The sequence below is a fragment of the Podarcis gaigeae genome, assembly GCF_964106915.1.
Source record: "Podarcis gaigeae genome assembly, chromosome: 5".
NCBI classification, from domain to species: domain Eukaryota; kingdom Metazoa; phylum Chordata; class Lepidosauria; order Squamata; family Lacertidae; genus Podarcis; species Podarcis gaigeae.
This window is the reverse complement of record NC_139681.1, coordinates 98,236,565-98,255,768: the sequence shown is the minus strand read 5'-3', so window position 1 is coordinate 98,255,768 and position 19,204 is coordinate 98,236,565. Positions and strand designations below refer to the sequence as shown.

Sequence of the window (19,204 nt, the reverse complement as noted above, 5' to 3'; positions counted from 1 at the left end):
AACTGGCCCTCACAGTACTTGATAATTGTGGCCATTTAGCTTTGGGCACGGAACCCCTTCTGAGGCTTGTAAAAGCTCCATTTCAGCTCTTTACTTCAGCCGTGGGCCTTATTCCCTTCAAAGACTCCTTATCTTTGGTAGGTTGTAAATTACGAGGCCTGATTGCTCTTCTCTGCCAGCCTAATTAGTCTGCCGGACTTCAAAGTCTCTGCTGCGGCACAGAATGATAGAATCATAGAATCATAGAATCATAGGATTGGAAGAGACCACTAGGGCCATCGAGTCCAACCCCCTGCCAAGCAGGAAACACCATCAGAGCACTCCTGACATATGGTTGTCAAGCCTCTGCTTAAAGACCTCCAAAGAAGGAGACTCCACCACACTCCTTGGCAGCAAATTCCACTGTCGAACAGCTCTTACTGTCAGGAAGTTATTCCTAATGTTTAGGTGGAATCTTCTTTCTTGTAGTTTGGAACCATTGCTCCGTGTCCGCTTCTCTGGTGCAGCAGAAAACAACCTTTCTCCCTCCTCTATGTGACATCCTTTTATATATTTGAACATGGCTATCATATCACCCCTTCACCTCCTCTTCTCCAGGCTAAACATGCCCAGCTCCCTTAGCCGTTCCTCATAAGGCATCGTTTCCAGGCCTTTGACCATTTTGGTTGCCCTCCTCTGGATACGTTCCAGTTTGTCCGTGTCCTTCTTGAACTGTGGTGCCCAGAACTGGACACAGTACTCCAGGTGAGGTCTGACCAGAGCAGAATACAGTGGCACTATTACTTCCCTTGCTTTTCCCCACATACCTCTCGCAGTCTTCAGCTGTCTTACTCTCCTGAATCTGGGCCCATAACCTGTTGTTGGGATACTGCCAGGGAGACAGGGGCATCAGGCAGCCTCCACGTCGTCTCCGGACGATCTCCCGGTCTCCCGTAGAACAGCATCAGTCAATTAGCGACACGAGCCTCAGACACATTCCGGGACTCATGCACACCCTCTCTGCAGAGTTTTCACAATGGAAGATTCAGCCAGGAGAGCACATTTACAGCTTTATTCAACGTTGATCAGAACAAAGGAAAAAAACATGACTGCTTGCATCCGTGTCCGGGAAAACAGCCGGAGCAAAAACTATACACAAAACGGAAACTCCCAGGGAGCAGGAAGTAAACAGGCATGTGACACACAACAATCATGCCTGACCATTTAAGGTGGAACGGAACTATATCCTAACAGTCTGTATCAGTGTAAATCTTCTTCAGCCCTGTTTGTATTCCAGCTGCTGAGACTCACAAGTAGCGAGAGCACTGCTGTTGCACTTGGGCTTCCCATTGGGGCATCTGGTTGTGAGAACACGATACTGGCCCGATTCAGCAGACAGGCTCTTCCCAGCCTTCCCCAACATGGCGCCCTCTGGATGTTGTTGGACTACAACTTCCATTGGCATAAGCAGTTGTGCTCCAAAACATCTGGCATGGGGAGGATGGTCTATGGTCCGACAGAGATTTTTTCTGCAGGTTTCAACCAGACCTTTGGTTGATTGTCATCCAAGGCCCTTTTAAAACATGTTTGAGGGGGTTATTGGTGATTAAATTGTGATTAAATTGTGGGATTCCCTGCCATAAGATGTGGCTGTTAGAATTCCTGCTCCATGATTGCAGTCATGGGATTGTTGTCTTTCACATGACTGTGTATGTTTTGACTCCACAGAGTGGGAAGTGACAGAGACAGGATGTTTGGGTTACTGTGTTCCGTGAAGGGGGACTATTGTCCTTTGTTCTTTTTCTCTTTTCTGTCTGATGCTAGAGAGAGAGGGAGCCATGTTGCAGTGCTCCGTGTGTGTTTATATGTAAATAAAGTAGATTAGCCAAAATGCTGAGTTGCTGAGGTGGGCTACACATGATGCGCAAACTCTGCAGATTCCTAAGTGTGCGGGTGTCGGTTGGCATTGGCCGCTGTGATGTTCGGGCAGAAGAAAGCTTTTGAAGCTCGTGAACGATCGACCAGGAGGGAGAGAACATGCCAGTTGGCCAGGTGTCTCCGCCAGGGACCTACTCGAGTGTAGGCTGAGCTCCTGACAATTGGATAGTTTCTGTTTTTATTTTGATTATGTATTTTGTGTTTTCTATGTTGTAATTTGTATCCTGAGGCCTGCGGGTATAGGGTGGCATACAAATTTAACAACAACAACAACACATATAAAGTATTCCTGAATATCTGTCAGGCACCACCAAGAGGCTCTTAGTCCCTGATAAGGAACCAGTTCCCCATCTCCGAGGGAGACTCAGCTGGGAAAAGGGGCAGGGAGGGTGACTTGCCCAAACCTGGAGCCATCCCTGTCCACCATCCCAAAACACAGAGAGAAAAAGCGAGTGTGTCTCTGAAGCTAGGGATAAGGACCCTTTGCCCTCTACATCCTCTCTCAGTTCCTATTTATGTGACATTTGTTTTTCCTTCGTTCCATTTAAAACACATTCTGTCATCGTTCTGGCTCACCCAGGATAAAAGACATCTCTGGAATCTCCATTCACGCCAGCTCACTCCCTTGCGCAACGCTGTCAGACATAATAATTGCTTGCAGCGGTTTGGGATTTCAGCGCGCAGTTCCGTGGCGGCTGTCAAGTAAGGCTGAGGACATAAGGAGCAGCCCGACTGGATGGGACCAGGGATCCCTCTGGCCCCAGTATCCTGTTTGCAACTGGGGAGAGGTCCCCAAACCAGAAGCCCATAAGTAGTGCAGATAAAAGAAAGGACTCGTTCGTGCAGTTCATGGTTAAACTGTGGAACTCCCTGCCACAGGAGGCAGTGATAGATGTATTTAAAAGAGGATTAGACAGATTCATGGAGGAAAGGGCTATTGTGGCTATGTCTGCTCCCACCAGTGCTTCTGAATACGAGTTTCTGGAAACCACAGAAGGGGAGAGGACTGTTGTGCTCATGTTCTGCTCACTGGTTTCCCATAACAGGCATCTGGTTGGCCTCTGTGAAAAAAAAGATGCTGGATAATAATAATAATAATAATAATAATAATAATAATTATTATTATTATTATTATTATTATTATTATTATTATTATTATTATTTATACCCCACCCTCCCCAGCCAGAGCCTCAATAAAATTTCAGTAAAAACATAATAAGAAAAAATAAGAAAAAGAAAAAACAAATTAAAATACAGGTTAAAATGTAATTTAAAATGCAGCCTCATTTTAAAAGTCAAAACCATAAGGGGAGGGAAACATAAGGGTCAAACCAAAGGCCAGGCAGAACAGCTCCGTCTTGCAGGCCCTGCAGAAAGATGTCAAGTCCCGCAGGGCCCTGGTCTCTTGTGACAGAGCGTTCCACCAAGTCGGGGCCAGTACTGAAAAGGCCCTGGCCCTGGTTGAGACCAATCTAACCTCCTTGTGTCTTGGGACCTCCAGAATGCTGTCATTTGTGGACCTTAAGGTCCTCCGCGGGACATACCAGGAGAGACTAGATGGGCTACTGGCCCTTTTCTATGTCCTTATATTCTTGCAGTCCAAACAATCTGGAGGACGTCTGTTTGGGACTCGTGATGTATTCTGTGGCCTGAATTTCAGGGATCCCATGGGAAGTTTCCAGAGCTCCTTGGGTGAAAATCAAAAAGGAGGAGGAGTTTACAAAGTGTTAAAAAGTTTGAAAAACATTGTCAGGAGTGTGAGACGTTGGCGACTACTGCCTTGCAGATGTCTGTTGGATTCCACCTGCTTGAAGCTCTGCTTCCCAAAAGAATTAAAAACGGAGGGGGGGGGTCCTGCTTTGATTTTCTCTGGCTTCATTTCTCCTTGCTAACAGCTGCTTGCCCTTCCTGCTTATTGTCCTTTTCTTCCTCTGCATCTTCTCCAAATGCAAAGTTCAGAGCCTTATGGTAAAAAAATATACAGTGGTGCCCCGCAAGACGAATGCCTCGCAAGACAAAAAACGCGCAAGACGAAAGAGTTTTCCGTTTTTTGAGTCGTTCTGCAAGACAAATTTCCCTATGGGCTTGCTTCGCAAGACGAAACGTCTTGCGAGTTCTTGCGAGTTTGTTTCCTTTTTCTTAAAGCCGTTAAGCCGTTAATAGCCACTAAGCCGCTAAGCCATTAATAGCCGCTAAGCCGCTAATAGCTGTGCTTCGCAAGACGAAAAAACTGCAAGACGAAGAGACTCGTGGAATGGATTAATTTCGTCTTGTGAGGCACCACTGTATATGCTTGAATATACCGTATTTTTTGCTCTATAAGACACACTTTTTCCCTCCTAAAAAGTAAGGAGAAATGTGTGTGCGTCTTATGGAGAGAATGCAGGCTGCGCACCTATCCCAGAAGCCAGAACAGCAAGAGGGATCACTGCGCAGCGATCCTTCTTTCTGTTCTGGCTTCTGGGATAGCTGCACGAAGTCTCTTCAGGGCAGGGGGAGCCTTCCTCCCGCTGCCCTGAAGAGGCTTTGCATTGCTTTTGCTGAAGCCAGAAGAGCAAGAGGGATCGCTGCGCAGCAATCCCTCTTGCTGTTCTGGCTTCTGGGATTCAGAATATTTTTTTCATGCATTCCTCCTCCAAAAACTAGGTGCTATCTTATGGTCTGGTGCGTCTTAAAGGTAAAGGTAAAGGGACCCCTGACCATTAGGTCTAGTCGAGACTGACTCTGGGTTTGGGGCGCTCATCTTGCTTTATTGGCCGAGGGAGCCGGCATACAGCTTCCGGGTCATGTGGCCAGCATGACTAAGCCGCTTCTGGCGAACCAGAGCAGCGCACCGAAATGCCGTTTACCTTCCCGCCGGAGTGGTACCTATTTATCTACTTGCAATTTGACGTGCTTTCAAACTGCTAGGTTGGCAGGAGCAGGGACAGAGCAACGGGAGCTCACCCCGTCGCGGGGATTCGAACTGTCGACCTTCTGATTAGCTAGTCCTAGGCTCTGTGGTTTAACCCACAGCGCCACCCGCGTCCCCTGGTGCGTCTTATGGAGCGAAAAATACAGTTAATAGATAATTTGGTATCGCTGCTGCTGTTTTTTTGTTTTTTTAACGTGAAGGAGGTGTAAAGAAGAAAATGTTGGAACCTGCCCAGGTTGGGGAGATGAGTTATCTCCGCCAATATCACTTTGTATGATTCAGACCTATCACGGGTATGACCAACTTTTCTGGGTGGGAGGTTCTCTGGAGAAATTCAGATCCCACGTCGGTTGCTAAATAACTGCTATCATGCTGACATGAAAAGTCTTGCTGCCATCCATCAGATGGGGAAATGTAAAATTCTTTTTTGCCAAGTGCTTGTGGGCTGAGGAAGGGGGAATCCATGCAGCTGTTTCAATGGTGACTCGCAAAGAATAGTACACACAGTGCTTTTTCAAACACCAAAGTATTTTATGGGTAGTACACGATGTGATCTGTTCATCACACATGCATGCAAACACAGGCATGGGCAGCTGTCATGATAGAACCCAGGGAATAGGACCATTGGGGATCAAATATATACCGTATTTTTCCGTGTATAACATGCCCTCATGTATAACACGCCTCCAGAGTTGTGGAGTTTTTTGCGGGGAGGCTGGCCCTAAGTAAACAGTCATACCTCAGGTTGCAAACGTGATCCATGCGGGAGGCACGTTCGCAACCCGCAGTGCTGCATCTGTGCATGCGCATGATGCAATTCGGCGCTTCTGTGCGTGCGGGTGGTGTCATTCTGTGCTTTTGCATATGCGCAAGCGCCAAAACCCAGATATAACCCATTCTGGTACTTCCGGATTCAGCGGGATCCACAACCCGAAAATGCGCAACCGCAGCATTCGTAACCCGAGGTATGACTGTACACAGAAAATCTAGAAGGAATTTGATGCAGGACTTTAGGGAGCACCCTTGACCTCCTCCTCTGTTTGAAGGATGCTCAGGATACAAACTAGAAACCATATGACTGTCAGGCAGGCCACACCAGGAGCAGGTTTGAATGACGCATGGATCACGGAACTGGTCCATCGCAATACATGGCCTGAGGCTGCATCAGTCGTCTCTCTAGGTGGACCACATAACTCTGTGAGGTCCATTCCTAGCTGAATGGACGTGAGAGGAAGGGAAGGTGCCTGCTGTCTTACTAATCATTTTCCAGAAGGAAATTGTCCAGTTGCAGTGAGCTTCTAAGATGGAAGGAGCGATGTCTGCCGAAACTCTCCCATCGATTGCAAATATTAGTTACGTTATTCATTTCCTCTACATTTCTGCAACCAGCTGCAATTTCTTTTTTAACTCTCTTGAAAATTCACAGCTGTTTTAACACAAATTTCTCCTGCTAAACACAATTTTGCAAGCCATTTCCCCTGACACAAGACATTCTTGTATGTAATTTTGATGTAATATTTGTTTCTAGGCCCAGTTCCCCCTAGTATATGCTTTGGTGTGCATTTTGGTTCATATGTTTTTGTACATGGGAGAAGTGTGTATTTCTAAGGATTGTGTGTTTTGGAGCATATATCGGTTTGAGAATTGTGTAGTTTCTCATGAAAATGCAAACAAAATCAAAATTGTCCTCCATCCCTAGCTGGGTGCAGAAACTTTGGGGGTGGGAGGGGAACCACTTTTGGACTGAGAGCACCCGAGGGGTTAACTGGTTATTTTTGGAGAGAAGTGAGTCAGAGCTGACAACCAGTTTAACATCAAACACCCGCTTAGCAGAAGTCTCCCAGCCTCTCTAGGATTGTGGGGCTTCTGTTATGCAGCAGAAATTGCAGAGTTGTTTTGCATTTTTCAAGTCAGCAGGAATCCCAGCTTGTTAAAAAGGTCCAGACCCAGAAACGGGTGTGAAAAGGAGTTGCACTCCCTTCGCCTAAGCTGTTTTCAAAAATCTGAACAAGGATCAAAACATCAATGATAATTTTTTACGCTTATAAGTTTAATCTTGGCCTGGCAATTGCATTTGCTCAGAAGCCACTAGAAACTGAGTCATAGGGGCAAGGGAGCTGTGGCCAGATTCTCACAGTAACCCCGCTGGAAAGAGCCTGGTGGCAAGAGTGATAGCTGCTAATGACAGGATCTATTAAAGAGCCCTTCATGGCAACCACACCAAAATACTCATTTATTATTTTATAAGAAGTACTAAAGGACGCGGGTGGTGCTGTGGTCTAAACCACTGAGCCTCTTGGGCTTGCCGATCAGAAGGTCAGCGCTTCGAATCCCCACGACGGGGTGAGCTCCCATTGCTCGGTCCCTGCTCCTGCCAACCTAGCAGTTTGAAAGCACGTCAGAGTGCAAGTAGATAAATAGGTACCACTCCGGCGGGAAGGTAAACGGCGTTTCCGTGTGCTGCTCTGGTTTCGGTGTTCCGTTGCGCCAGAAGCGGCTTAGTCATGCTGGCCACATGATCCAGAAAAACTGTCTGCGAACAAACGCCGGCTCCCTCGGCCTGTAAAGCAAGATGAGCGCCGCAACCCCAGAACCGTCTGCGACTGGACTTAACTGTCAGTGGTCCTTTCCCTTTACCTTTTAAAAGTATTAAATGTCTTTATACCCCGCCTTCCTTCCCAAGCTGGGATTCAGCATTTTAAAACTTCATAAAATACAAAGGAATAAAAACAAACCCATTGGAAACAATAATTAAATACAGTTGTACCTATGGTTACGTACTTAATTCGTTCCGGAAGCCCGTTCTTAACCTGAAACTGTTCTTTACCTGAAGCACCACTTTAGCTAATGGGGGCTCCCGCTGCTGCCGCACCGCCGGAGCACGATTTCTGTTCTCATCCTGAAGCAAATTTCTTAACCTGAGGCACTATTTCTGGGTTAGCGGAGTTTAACCTGAAGTGTCTGTAACCCGAGGTACCACTGTACACCAGAACACATTTAGAACCAGCAATTAAAATATGATTAGCCCGGACAACAGCCTGGTGGTGGTTAGCATTGTCTGCACTTCAGCTTCCAAAAGCCCATCTGAACAGGAAAGGATAACAGGGAGGGAGCCAGGCTATCCTCCTTTGGGAGGGAATCCCTCCATCCGGGAGCAGCCACAGAAAAGGCCCTGTGTCATGTGACCACCATCTATTGCCTCTGATGTTGATGGGATGGAGACAAGGAGCTCACCTGAGGCTTTTTGGCTTCCGTTGGAGAGGAGGTCTGAGGGAAGGGGGAAAGTGTTGCTCCGCCTACTTTTGCTTCTGGCCCCGCCCACCACTAGCACAAGACCATGGGAAGGGAAAGCATTCCTCAGGCTCCGATTTAAGGAGCGGCAACAAGGAGTGTCATATTTGGTACATGAATCAGAGAAGCGATGTTCGTTTTGGTGCAAGGAGGAAAGAACATCTTGAGCTGGCCCCCTGCGTTCCAGGGAAGCAGCTGAGCACAGGCTTGACTCTGGAGGAGCTAAGCCAGCCCCTATTTCCGTGGATCCTGGCAGCTCCTCAATTGCCACAGGATCAGGGTGTCTTTGGCCAAGGCTTTGCGGCAGCTGCCACAGGAGGCCTGAGCGTTCGCCACTGCTGCCTCCTGCACATTTCTTTGCAAAACCCGTGAAGTTTTGAAACTGCCCTCACAGATCGGGGTTTTGTTTGTCTTCATTCCCAACAGCACCATAGTTAATCCTCCATGTTTTTCTAATTTTGCAGCTTTTCTGCCAGCCCAGCAGGCTGTTCCGTGGGGTGTGGCCAGGGCCATCTGTAGCCCTGCACTTAAATGATGCAATAAAGAAAAAATATGCCTGGGATCTCTAACTCTCCCCAAAGAACAGCTTCATTTTATGCCTTGCAAATGGAAATATATCTGTATGCTTTGCTCAAGAGAAAGTCTACAGTCTTTATAGGGACCCTCTTTCCCCCCTGGATCACCATTGGAAATCCAACGCGGTTTCCATTCATGAGAGCTAGAAACTTATTTGTTAAATGAAGGTTGGTGTCCTCTGGAGCAATTCTGTGTCTGTTGGGCACTTTTAAAAAGGGACGTGGGTGGCGCTGTGGGTTAAACCACTGAGCCTCTTGGGCTTGCCGATCAGAAGGTCGGCGGTTCGAATCCCCACAACGGGGTGAGCTCGGTCCCTGCTCCTGCCAACCTAGCAGTTCGAAAGCACGTCAAAGTTCAAGTAGATAAATAGGTACCACTCCAGCGGGAAGGTAAACGGCGTTTCCGTGCGCTGCTCTGCTTTGCCAGAAGCGGCTTAGTCATGCTGGCCACATGACGCAGAAGCTGTACGCCGGCTCCTTCGGCTAGTAAAGCGAGATGAGCGCCGCAACCCCAGAGTTGGTCATGACTGGACCTAATGGTCACCTTTACCTGGGCAGGTGAGTTAGAGGAGACACGGTAGATGTTTATAAAATTATACGCAGCATGGAGAAAGTGGAAGGTGGAAGATTTAGGACAGGGTTGTACACATTCTTGGAGGAGGAGAAAAATATCAGCAGCTACTAGTCAGGAGTTAGTAGAACTGCCTTCACAGTTAGAGGCAGCAAGGCAGATTTCTGTGTCCGTGGGTAGAAAACAGAGCATCCTTGAATGTTTCGATGGGAGGAAACATTGAGAATGGGGTATAGCTTTCCCTCTTGCACCTAAAGGGATTGCACTACTAGGCTGTTTCCAGACAGTTGTTATTTTGTGGTTGGGATTTGGGCACATACCAGCAAATTAAGATTGCACAATTAGAGTAGCTTTGTCACTCTTGCACAACAAAGGCACATCCCGAAATATCCGAGTTTTTGTGGTAACGAAAGTGACGGGAAAGTGTGGGATAAGAACGTAAGGAGGGCCCGCTGGATCAGGCCAGGGGCTCATCTAGTTAGCTTCTTGTCCTGTGGCCAACTAGATGGCCATTATGTGAAACCAGTGAGCAGGATCCAAGCACAAGAGCCTTCTCTCATCTCATGGTTTCCAGCAACTGGAATTCAGAAGCATCCGGTTCAGAATCCCAAGGTTCTGCTAGGAGTCAGTCCAACAGGGCCAAGGCAGGACACGAGGCAGGAAACCAGGCAAGGGCAGGGACAGGATCTCAGGCAGGATCTAGCATACAGCAATGTTGCTCCCGCAACCTGGGGCAGGGTCTGACAGCCTTTTATCTTTGTCGGGGTAGTGGCCGGTCCTGATCCCCTGGTGACTCACCTCCCTGTCTCACCCAAAGGCAAGCACTCCTCCTGCGAGTACGCAGGTCTCTCCTTCTCTCAGACCTCAGTCTCTGCAGCTCGGGAGACGTTGGTGGGTGACTAGACCCAGAAGCCGCCTCAGCCTCCCCTGACCCAACCGGTAGTGGAGCAGCTGTAAGCGATGGCCCAGCTGGAGGCAACGAGGTCATCCCCACATCTGGAGCCAGGGCAGGCTCAGGCCCCTGACTCGGCCCAGCTGGTGCTTGTTGCAGGGGAACCTGTGCAGACTGGGACTCTTCAGGATCAGGCCCCAGACTTGGTTCAGATGATGCCGGAGGCAAAGGATCCGGTGCGGACTGAGACTCCTCTGGTTTCAAGTCCAAGCCCCAGGCCATCACACCTACTGTGGAGGCAGAGCCGAGCCATCATATCTAGCAGCCTTTGACAGCCCCCTCCTCCCCCATGAATGTGCCTATTCCTCTTTCAAAGCCATCTAGGTTTGTGGCCATCACTGACTCCTGTGGCAGGGAGTTCCATAGTTTAACTGTGTGTGTGTGTGAAAGACTTTCCTTTATCTGTTCCAAATCTTCCAACATTCACCTTCAGCCAATCGGCACGAATTCCCTAATAAATAGGTTGTCCAGAAGCGATCTGCTCTCTGTGCATGCACAGGAGCCAAGAAACTGCAGCTTCAGCTACACACAGAAGGGGGGGACAGGGGGTGGGAGGGAAGGAGGGAGGGGTGGTAATAGAGTGGCCATGTGCCCTATTTTGTAAAGGATGGTCCTCTGTTTGAAGGCCTGTCCTGTGCCAGCCTGGTTTTAAACATCAAGAAGAAAGGAATGCAGGAGAGGCCTTGAAGTTGCCCTTCAACAGGTGAGATCTCTTAGGTGGCAGGCTAAAAAGCCACACATCAGGTGCCTTACTGACAGTTTTGGTCCCAAACACTGGTGAGACCTATTTAACTCATCACAGAATGATAGCTGAGTGGAACCTTCATGGCCAGGAGCAATATATCTCTGAATATCAGTGGCCTAAAGGCAGGAGATGCTCAGCTTTGACCCTGGCAAGTAGCAGATACTCTCAATCTGGCCTTCTCGGTGGTGGCACCCGCCCTGTGGAACACCCTCCCACCAGATGTCAAAGAGAACAACAACTACCAGACTTTTAGAAGACATCGGAAGGCAGCCCTGTTTAGGGAAGCTTTGAATGTTTGGTGCATTACTGCATTTTAATATTTTGTTGGAAGCGGCCCAGAGTGGCTAGGGAAGCCCAGCCAGATGGGCAGGGTACAAATATTAAATTATTATTATTATTATTATTATTATTATTATTATTAATGGAATGAAATTGGGGGGGGGAGGATATTCCGACTAAGCGCAAATAAGGGATCGAAAGTGACGTTCAGTGACTGGATAGTTTTAGAAAATTGTTACTGTTACGTTGTACTGGAGCTCTATATAAGCAGGCTGGCTGAACCCTTCAGTTCAGTTCTGTTCTGGCCTGTGAATAAACAAGAGCTGTTTGAAGAATCGCTGTGTCGTCTGATATGTTCACCCACAACTCAACAGCCATTTGCCCTGCATGCTTTAGTTGAGATTCCTGCAATTGCAGGGGTTGGTCTGGATGACCCTCAGGGTCCCCCCAGCCAGTGGCATAGCGTGGGGGTGCAGGGGGGCTAGCCGCACCGGGCACAACATCTGGGGGAGCGCGCTCGCCGCCTCCGGAGTCGCCGAAGAGCCTCGGGCACAGGCTGTAGCAGAGCCCCATGTCTCGCGGATCCGACGAGCTGTGCGCGCGTCAGGGCTGAAGGCGTCCGGCAGGCAGCGGCTCTCAGCACTCGCCGCGGTCCCTGTGCATTAGGGCCGCGGAGGGCGCGCCAGGCAGCCCCTCCTCACAGCCCCACCGCTGCCGCAGCTGCTGGGCCATGTTGCATTTTCCTCGCCTCTCTGCCCCCCTCCTCCTCTGGGCAAGTGGCGTCGTTTGGGCGACAGCGCTAGCGGCAACTCGCCTCAGATCACCTGACACGGACCCGCCGCCGCCGCCGTGGCTACCTTACCGTAAATACCCCAGCCCAGGCAGCAGCAAGAAGAAGCTGGCAGCGGCGGCAGGTTAGGGGTTAGGGGCGCAAATTACTTGCCTTGCCCCGGGTGCTGACAACCCACGCTATGCCGCTGCATCCAGCTCTACAGTTCTATGGTTTAATGAGTTGGTGAGTCCCTGCCTGCCCTCCTGCATCAGAGAACCATTTCTCCTCCGAACCCTGGGCCTTTTCCCCCCTTCCCAGTCATTCCCCCTTCACCAAAGAACCCAAGGGAGACCTCTGACAGAAAACTAAACAGAGGGGTCACGCGGCCTGGTTAATGTGTGCTGCCTCCGCTGAGGACTGTATACTTTTTCATAGATCATTTACATCCCGAGTGCCGGCTGGTAATTAAATCTTGGCTGCTTGTTTGGCGGGATTCCCCTCAGGGGTCATTATGTCGACATGTTCACTAGAGAAGATCTGTCCCTGAGGAGGAGCATCAAGTACCGGCTGGAGAGAGAGAGAAACAACGGCTGTTTCTCTTGGTTGCCGGATTGAAAACAGCCGTGCCAAGGTTTCTACTCCTTGTTGGGCCAGTCTGAGTACAGTGGTACCTCAGGTTAAGTACAGTGGTACCTCGGGTTACATACGCTTCAGGTTACAAACTCCGCTAACCCAGAAATAGTACCTTGGGTTAAGAACTTTGCTTCAGGATGAGAACAGAAATCGTGCTCCAGCGGCGCATTGGGAGGCCCCATTAGCTAAAGTGGTGCTTCCGGTTAAAAACAGTTTCAGGTTAAGAACGGACCTCCGGAACGAATTAAGTACTTAACCCGAGGTACCACTGTAATTACCACTGTACCTGATCCTGCCAGGACTCACGCTCAGAGTAACCTCCGCTTGTGTTGCCCAAAATCGGAGCTCCAGGATACCTGGTGGCCAGGGACTCACATTCTAACTCCAGGCTGCATTGCTATTGTGGTTGTCATCTGTCTGTCTCGAGAGACAATGGAGTACGCCTCTGTGGGTGAAGTCAAACTGTTGCATTAGCAGCACCTGAACGGGGTGCAATCCTGGGCAATGTGTCTGGAGGTCCTGGGCTGCCCAGCAGACAAGACCCACCCTCTTGGCCTTGATGATGTGGTCCAAAGGAAAGCAGAGCAATATACCGTATTTTTCACTCTATAAGACGCACCAGACCACAAGACGCACCTAGTTTTTGGAGGAGGAAAACAAGAAAAAATATATTCTGAATCTCAGATGCCAGAACAGCAAGAGGGATCACTGCGCAGCGTAAGCAGCGATCCCTCTTGCTGTTCTGGCTTCTGGGATAGCTGCGCAGCCTGCATTCACTCCATAAGACGCACACACATTTCCCCTTACTTTTTAGGAGGGAAAAAGTGAGTCTTATAGAGCAAAATATACGGTATTTGGCACTTGCTTGGCTGCAAGAGTTGCCGGAAGGAGGCATAGAAGGTGCTATCCAGGTTTGTGTAGCCTTTTCTTCTCCCGAAGATATCCCACAAGGTAGCAGAGGTTTTGGGGTGGGTGAATCTGTCCATTTTTAGTTTCTCATTTTTCCAGTCTTGACTTTAGCTCCAAACATTTCCGCATCAGTCTGAGATTTTTTTTTACAAAGGGACTCATGAAAATTCGCCAGCAACTTTTTCCTAATTTCGCATTGCTATGAAATTTTGCCTACACATTTTTGCAAGCAATTTCCCCTAATATGGTGCACATTTTGCTGTTATTTTCACATACATGTGCATTCCATACCCACTTTATCCTAGTAAATGCACATTAGCTGGCTGCAGAACTGCGTTGCAAAATTCAGGGACTGCATTTCGGCCCCTGTGTTGCTTCGGGAAGTGTGAATCGGGTAGGTCCGCCTTTAACTTCGTGGATAATTCTATTTCTCCCCCATTCCCAGCTGGGATGCAAGGAAACAGTGTAAGGATCTGTTTTCGAAAGTGGTTCCTACAATGTCATGGGAACCCTCTCAATGCCAGCGTTCTTCATTGCTACCCTGAGGCAGGCAGTCAACGGCGGAGGCCGTCAACCTCTCCCTGGCCTGGCCTGGAATGCGCTAATTGGGTTGATGAGGGGAGGATATAATCCATCCCTTGTAACGTATATATAAACTCCTCATTAAAGCAGCAAAATTCCATTTGCAGGAGTGAAAGCATTCTCGGAAATGGAGTGTCAAGAGAGCAGGCAGGCGGCCAGGAAATTTGTGGTAGTGCTGGTGGACTGAGGAGGGTGGCCGTTGTGAGGGTGGGTGGCTTAAATCAATGTGAAACAGCAGGAAACCAAAATGCAAAGGTCCCGATCCACCAAAGTTTCTTTTTTCATATAAAAAAACTTATTGGATATTACAAATTGATGTTTACATTCACACTCCAAAAAAACAAACAAAACAAAACAAGATTCTTCCTAATCTTTTGACTCCCCCCCCCTCACCTCTCCATCATAGCTGTCAACTTTTCCCTTTTCTTGCGAGGAATCCTATTCGGAATAAGGGAATTTCCCTTTAAAAAAGGGAAACGTTGACAGCTATGCCCTCCATGGGTTCTTTATTTACTCTTTTCTACTGCATACCATATGTCACCCCAGTTTTCCGGATATCCATTTTGTCCAAAGTCTTTGTTACCTTACAAGAGTTATTTTAAACCTGTTTAAGAGTTCAAGTGTTTACAGCGGTCCTTCAAATATAATATAAATCCCTCCCAATCTTTGTTAAAGTTTTGATCTACCTGGTTTCTGGTTTTCCTGGTCGTTTTTGCCATTTCTGCATAGTCCAGCAATTTGTTCTGCCATTCCACTCTGGTAGGGGACCATGTCCGCCTTTCCAACTCTGGGGTACCAGAATCCTAGCAGCTGTCAGCATTTTAATTCACACTGATTTCAGTGGAAGAGTTGAGTGCATCCTTTAGTTAAGAACATGGAATCACAGAACTGTAGAGTTGGGAGGGACCCCAAGATTCATCTAGCCCAACCCCCTGTGATGCAGGAAACTACTGAATTAGACCGAAGGCCTAAACTCTGTGAGACAATGTGGTGTAGTGGTTAAGAGCAGTAGTCTCGTAATCTGGGGAACCGGGTTCGCGTCTCCGCTCCTCAATATGCAGCTGCTGGGTGATCAAATTTGCAGATGACACCAAACTGGGAGGGGTGGCTAACACCCCAGAGGACAGGATCACACTTCAAAACAACCTTGACAGATTAGAGAACTGGGCCAAAACAAACAAGATGAATTTTAACAGGGAGAAATGTAAAGTATTGCACTTGGGCAAAAAAAATGAGAGGCACAAATACAAGGTGGGTGACACCTGGCTTGAGAGCAGTACATGTGAAAAGGATCTAGGAGTCTTGGTTGACCACAAACTTGACATGAGCCAACAGTGTGACGCGGCAGCTAAAAAAGCCAATGCAATTCTGGGCTGCATCAATAGTAGTATAGCATCTCGATCAAGGGAAGTAACAGTGCCACTGTATTCTGCTCTGGTCAGACCTCACCTGGAGTACTGTGTCCAGTTCTGGGCACCACAGTTCAAGAAGGACACTGACAAACTGGAACGTGTCCAGAGGAGGGCAACCAAAATGGTCAAAGGCCTGGAAACGATGCCTTATGAGGAACGGCTAAAGGAGCTGGGCATGTTTAGCCTGGAGAAGAGGAGGTTAAGGGGTGATATGATAGCCATGTTCAAATATATAAAAGGATGTTACATAGAGGAGGGAGAAAGGTTGTTTTCTGCTGCTCCAGAGAAGCGGACACGGAGCAATGGTTCCAAACTACAAGAAAGAAGATTCCACCTAAACATTAGGAAGAACTTCCTGACAGTAAGAGCTGTTTGACAGTGGAATTTGCTGCCAAGGAGTGTGGTGGAGTCTCCTTCTTTGGAGGTCTTTAAGCAGAGGCTTGACAACCATATGTCAGGAGTGCTCTGATGGTGTTTCCTGCTTGGCAGGGGGTTGGACTCGATGGCCCTTGTGGTCTCTTCCAACTCTAGGATTCTATGATTCTCTGATTCTATGACCTTGGGCCAGTCACACTTCTTTGAAGTCTCTCAGCCCCACTCACCTCACAGAGTGTTTGTTGTGTGGGAGGAAGGGAAAGGAGAATGTTAGCTGCTTTGAGACTCCTTAAAGGGAAAGAAAGGCAGGATATCAAATCCAAACTGTTCTTCTTCTTCTACTCAAGGGCTGGTATTCAAAGGCCTCTGGGTTTGGAGGTGGCATCTAGTCATCATGACTAATAGGCATTGGTAGCCTTTATCCTACTGGTTGACCGCCTTGAGAACAGAATGCTAGACTAGAGGAGTCATTGGCCTCATTCAACAGGCTCTCCGTACATTCTTAAAGCCATCACTTTGTGTTTTTTTTATATTGATATTTTATTAAATTTTCACAATAAAAATTTTTAAACAATAAATAGAAAAAACACAAAAAATAAACTTCCACAAAGATACAAAGTACAAAAATACAAACACTTAACATAAAAAAGAAGAAAAAGAAAAGAAAAAAGAAAAGACTCTTTTCAAATTCATATCCTTCATAACCTTATTTTCATGACTTCCACCCGCCCTCCTTTCTTGTTTTCCACTTCAAATTTAATTTAGCAAATTCATTTATATTAGTTTTATCCTCTGAAAGTTCCTTCAAATATTATATTATTCAAATTTTCAACCAATATCTATGAGGAGTCATTCGCCTCATTCAACAGGCTCTCCGTACATTCTTAAAGCCATCACTTTGGTAGCCATTGCCACTGTCAGGAGTTCAGCCTACACTCTAGTTGGACCCTGGCAGGGACACATGCCCAACTGGCATGTTCCCTCCCTCCTGGTCGATCGTTCGGGAGCTTCCAAAACTTTCTTCTGCCCAAACATCACAGTGACAGATGCCAACAGACATTGGCACACTTAGGGATCCGCAGAGTTTGTGCACCTTGCAACTCAGCAACTCAGCATTTTGGCTAATCTACTTTATTTACATATAAACACACGGAGAACTGCAGCATGGCTCCGTCTCTCTCTAGCATCAGAGAGCAAAGAGAAAGAACAAAGGGCAATAGTCCCACTTCACGGAGCACAGGAACACAAATCCTGTCTCCATCACTTCCCACTCTGTGGAGTCAAAACATACACCGTCATGGGATAGACAACAATCCCATGACTGCAATCACGGAGCAGGAATTCTAACAGCCACATCTTATGGCAGGGAATCCCACAATTTAATCACAAGCTGCGTGATGAAGTCCTTTATTTAATCTGTCCTGAATCTCAGAATATTCAGCATCACTGGATAACCCTGAGTCCTAATATTTTTTTGGTGGGGAGCACTGCTCCTATGCATTTACACCACACCACGGCGTTATAAACCTCTATCCTGTTTCCTCTCACTCATTTTCCCCCCCCTAAACTAAAAAGGCCCAACTCAAAGAGTAATAGAATTGTAGACTTGGAAGGGATTACCATACATAGGTCATCTAGTTCAACCCTTTGCAAAGCAGGAATCTTTTTGCCTAATGTGGGGCTCGAACCCATGACTTTGAGATTAAGAGTCTCATGCTCTACCGACTGAGCTATCACACTGTAACTTTTCTTCATAGGACATCACTGCCTCCCATTGGAGTGAGTTCCATAGTTTAGCTATGTGCTGCAAGAAGGCTTTCTTTCTTTCTTTCTTTCTTTCTTTCTTTCTTTCTTTCTTTCTTTCTTTCTTTCTTTCTCCTGTGTCAAACAACTTGCTGGACTGCATTCTGCATCTTGCAATCTGTCTTCCTACCCAGGACCTGATTTAGGTTTGATGAGGCTTTGAGCTACTGAAGGTAATGGGGCCCTCTCTATTTCCAGCTGTCCTTTGTCAACAACAAATTGTTGCTGTTCTTTGTGTTGAATACATGGTATATGGTAATTTATAGACCTAATAGGTATCCAAAAGGCGAAGGATTTACACGATCTCAGGTGAAACCAGAGTATAGACCTAACAGGTATCTAAAGCCATTTGCACGTAACAAAATATGTACATCATAGGAGCCTACACAACACAAAACACTGTTGCTGCATGTAGGTTTTATTTTATTTGTTTTTTATCTTATATTTTGGAAATATACATCCAGGTTTTTTCCTTTAAATTTTTTTGGGGGGGGCCCAAGAGAGTGGGGCCCTAAGCTAGAGCTTGTTTAGCTTATACGTAAATCTGGCACCTGGGATATGGGTGGCGCTGTGGGTTAAACCACAGAGCTTAAAACTTGCCGATCATTAGGTCGGCGGTTCGAATCCCCGTGATGGGATGAGCTCCTGTTGCTCGGTCCCAGCTCCTGCCAACCTAGCAGTTCGAAAGCATGTCAAAGTGCAAGTAGATAAATAGGTACCGCTCCGGCGGGAAGGTAAACGGCGTTTCCATGCCCTGCTCTGGTTCGCCAGAAGCGGCTTAGTCATGCTGGCCACATGACCCGGAAGCTATCCGCCGGCTCCCTCGGCCAGTAAAGCGAGATGAACGACACAACCCCAGAGTCATCCGCAACTGGACCTAATGGTCAGGGGCCCCTTTACCTTTACGTAAATCCGGCACTGTTCCTACCTAACCCTTCTATCTATATTGTGAAATCAAAGCCAGAGACTTTGATTAAGTACTTACTAGGCCATGGAGAAATGAATGTTGTTTCAAATTAAACCTTAGACCTTATCAGTTTGCGTATGGGGGGCCTGCACTTTTGTCCATTTGTCCCTCATGAGCAAGTATATACAGTGGTACCTTGGGCTAAGTACTTACGGTAATTTGTTCCAGAGGTCTCTTCTTCACCTGAAACTGTTCTTAACCTGAAGCACCACTTTAGCTAATGGGGCCTCCTGCTGCTGCCACGCTGCCAGAGCACAATTTCTGTTCTCATCCCGAAGCAAAGTTCTTAATCCGAGGTACTATTTAGCGGAGTCTGTAACCTGAAGCATATGTAACCTGAAGCGTGTGTAACTTGTACCACTGTATGACTGAAAACCCCTGATGGAAATACCCACTGCAGTTTTTAAATCCCTTGCCGCTCTGTTGGCTATAGGAGCTTCAGTTGATTGACACAAACTGTCCAACCATGAGCTCAGCTGCCAAAAGATCATGGAACATCTATGAAAA

At 47.5% G+C, this 19,204-nt stretch overlaps 1 protein-coding gene across 4 annotated transcripts in view; it reads left to right on the top strand.

The window, feature by feature from the left end:
* MASP1 (MBL associated serine protease 1) overlaps positions 1–19,204 on the top strand; it is a 112,363-nt gene that overhangs the window by 9,950 nt on the left and 83,209 nt on the right. The window lies entirely within an intron of this gene.